Below are 4032 nucleotides of genomic sequence, written 5' to 3'. Positions count from 1 at the left end.
GTTTCCGTTTTCCTCTTCTGGGCAAGAGGTACATTATCAATACTTCTTCCTCAGTTGCTATGTTTGTTTTGGACTTTTGGAGTCATTCAACTCTTTTACTGGTGGATGTATTGGTGCACAGCAATACCAGTGCAAAGAACACATGGAAGCATGTGATCAGTGACGGTAACACCGTTTGAAATGGCCTATATATTATAGAAATTAACAAAAATAAATGGAAATTTGATGTACACCATTTTATACATTAATGGTATAAAATAAATCTGAAGAAGGTGGACATGTTGTGAAAACACTGTTAAAGAGAAAATAAAATACGGAAAATAACTCAAAAATAGTTGTCATATTTGTCCTCAGAAACATTTTTTGATTAATGGTAAAAATGGTATTATAAGCTATAATATTTCAGGTGGCCTACCTTCCTCCTTGGAACTTAGTTCGTAGTTAACTATGATTTGTAAAATTGAGTCAGGAAAATGGGCAAAAAAGAATCAATGTAATGTTTTGATCACTAATACGGTGAAAAAAAGTTCTCTACAGTCTGAAAAGGTCCTGGATAATTCACATTTATTGCACCATTATTCACTCTGATATGAGCGGGACATGATGGAAGGTGGTCGACGGTGGTACTTCTAGTTGATGCTGCACTGGTTTGAAGTCTCCATAAAATGAGCGCATGGCCCCCATACTGTCAGACGTTTGTCTCCGGAGTTACAGCGTCAGGAGGAGAAAAGCAGCATGCCACGGTAACACAAGCACCAGATGGGTCTTCCTTTGACTCCATTGAAAATCGCACGACACTGATTTAAATGAAGTGGCTCTCTGTAATAACAGTTTTCTTTTCCTTGTCTGACATGTGATTGAGTTACAAAGGGGAATGCGTTTGCAACAGGTGCCTGTGACACACAGTGCAGGCATGAGGGCCTCCGTGTCCACCCTCGCTAACCTCCCTCTGCTCCCCGGCACTAAGCCTGCCAGGGAAACCTGATTCCGGTTCAGACACTGGCACACTACTGGTGCAACCCTGAGAGCTTCACAGATGTCCCAGCGAGGTCCAAGAGCTTGTGCACACATAATGTTCAAGTTGTTGCCTGTCTGCCACGGCAGGAACTTTGTACCTCTTTCCAGAAACAATCTCATCCATATCCACAATTTGTTAGTCGGTTATAAACGTCTTTGGCAATCTGCTTACTGACAGAAGTTGAATTTCCTCCATTAAAAAAAACTATATATTTGTTGTTAATAAGCTTTCATGAGTCAGTTCTTATCTTCCAACAGCTGGTGGCTTGATCAACAACCAACATACATTCTGTGATTCTCTTTTAAAGAAAGGTGAAGCACAAGTAGTTGAATCAAAATGACATTTTAAAAATCAAAAACAGCTCATCATGCATAATATTACTCAATAATCTGAATTATTCTCAAGAGAAAGAAAAGTTTTTTAATGACAACAATCACAAAATTATGTTAACATGTACATTTACTTTAAAGTGGATACCTGTTTGAGTGAGATGTATTCAAATCAATGGCTGAAATTTTTGATGGTGATGGTCATGACGCTTTGATGGTCATTCAGTGGTCAAGGAAACTAAATTTAAAAGTGGAACGATACGTAAAACTCATCTCATTTGGAAATATGTCTCAATACTATTGCTAACCAGGAAGAAATTGACGTGAATTTTCTTAAATTACCTTAAAGCAGGAGCAATTGGTAATATAAAATAATAATTTAATAAATAAATAAAACCTAAATTCTCCTTATCTGACTTCAAAAAAATAACTTTTTTCCGGACCCAAACACTGTGATAATAATCCATGGTCAAACTCAGTGGCAGCTCAATTGTTTTCATCATGATTTTAGTTGCGTGTCTTCATTGAAAATGTGAAGGTTTTGGAGCATGACAATGTTATTTGGAGTCCATTGTTACATTTATGTTATTTCATTCAGCAGTTTTAGTATCCTAAATCCTACCGCCTGACTCACAAGTCGGACTTGCAGGACGTGACCGCGGGTTGCCCTCGATCAGCTAACACAGTGAAATGTTTCTTTACACGAACAAGCCGCCGTTGTTCTGCGGGCTAAAATCCACTTAGTTGATGGAGAACCACACCATCCTTAATTTCTGCTTCCTAGTGAGTATGATGGCCGACCCAAAAAGAATCCTCAAGTCAACTTGTGCTGTCAACACTTGTTGATCAATGATACTGTGATACACAACTGTCAACTGATCACACTGAGCTATGCAGGTCAAAACTAGATGCTGTCAAGTCATTTTGCAAATCCAGCCTCGACATTAGGGAGGTGGTGTGTTTAACACAAGGCCCAGGGGCCGAATCTGGTCCTCCAAGTCATTTCATGTGGCCCACATGAACGTCAAATGCTAAAGTTCCTAAAAACTAGATCCTGTTGATGTTGTGTTGCAGGATTATTGGTGTTTGAGCTTTGTTTTGCAGATAAGAGAGGTAAAAAAAAAAGAAGAAATATGCCGGAATTCCACAAACAGTAGACCTGCAGGGATGGAGCTTGATGAGAGACGATAAAGCAAATGCTTGTTTGTGCTCAAGGTGAAAAAAACAGTGTCTGTTGTGTTACGATGCAAATGGAGGTGAAGGAGAACTATTTTTGTTTTTGAGATAAAGATGAATCTAAGGGACAATTGGTACCAGATCCTGAGAAATACAAAGTATCTTAGTAACTTGGGATTTTGGGTTGTGAGGGATAATAAGATAAGAATTCTTTATTGATCCATTACCAGAAAATTGCATTTATTGGTTGCTTAATTTGAGTGTCTTTTTTTTATGACAGACCCACTAGGTTTGCAGATGAAACAAATGATGATGTATTTGTCATCAAGAAAGGATGCACTAAAACACCAAGAACACTGGAAATGATCCGATGTTTCCTGTTTGTTCCGATTTCTGTTATGCTTCATAAAAAATACATTTATGGTGGTTAAAGCTAAGCTAGCTCATTTGGCAGTAACCTCAAGCATCGTAACAGTGACTGCCCCCTGTTGTCTGAAACTGGCTACAACATGTACATCTCATGATTTATTTTTTTTTTGTAATCAACTTCCAAACAAAATGTCGCACTGAAACTTTATACTGTATTATTATTATACGAAGTTTAGGTGAATAAAAACATCAGTCACCATGACAATTGAAAACTACGGTCCACAACCTCCTCAACGTCTCTACTTTATGACACTCATGTAATAAGGTGTCAGTCCGATCTGCAATAAATGTGTTCTCGAATTATCACTTGAACATGGAGGAGGAATTCCTTGCCAGCGCTGAGACAAGGAAGACAGTATGATTTCATTTTGTGACAGTATTTTAGAACAGTCCTCGACTGTTCCATGTCTTTTCCTGAATGCTCCATGTCTCATACGTTTTCATGTCCAAACAGATGACATGCTTATTGGCCTAATCTGATTCCTTAGGACGCAAACGGATCCCAGTCGAAATCCGACGATTTAATGTGGTACAATGAAGCACAATAATAGTTTGCCTAAAAACACTATCAATAAAATAAAAGCAATAATGGCTGAATGACAAAGTAAGCATTAATAGACTTTAAATATAAGTATTGAAAAGGTTTATTTTAAAAGAAGGCGACCACCAGTCCAAACTCCCAGGTGCTGACCACTGCGGACCGAGAATGCTTCCTGTTATACCAGATCGATGCATATAATTTTATACTTATGTTAATGTCTACTTTGTCAATAACACTATTTCTATGTATTTTTTATTGATGTATTCATTATATCCGGAAATACAAATAAAGTTGTCTCTATAAAATGTGGTCTTATCATAAGTATGTGATTTAAAATGATTCATAGATGCGCCAAAAACGAATGCAATAGGTAGCGTTAAGTTTGGACGCGGGACGAGGGTTGCTTGTTTCGCCTTTAAGAGTTAAGAAACTTGAAACCTTGTTTGCGCAACAATCAGTGCAGCTCACAGCCGCCAAAGTGTCTAGACTAGCACATGATGGTAGTCAGCCAATGGCTCCACCGCTCTCCTCGGGGGCCC

Source organism: Synchiropus splendidus, chromosome 14 (assembly GCF_027744825.2).
Source record: "Synchiropus splendidus isolate RoL2022-P1 chromosome 14, RoL_Sspl_1.0, whole genome shotgun sequence".
NCBI lineage: Eukaryota > Metazoa > Chordata > Actinopteri > Syngnathiformes > Callionymidae > Synchiropus > Synchiropus splendidus.
Note: the sequence above shows the minus strand (reverse complement) of the source record.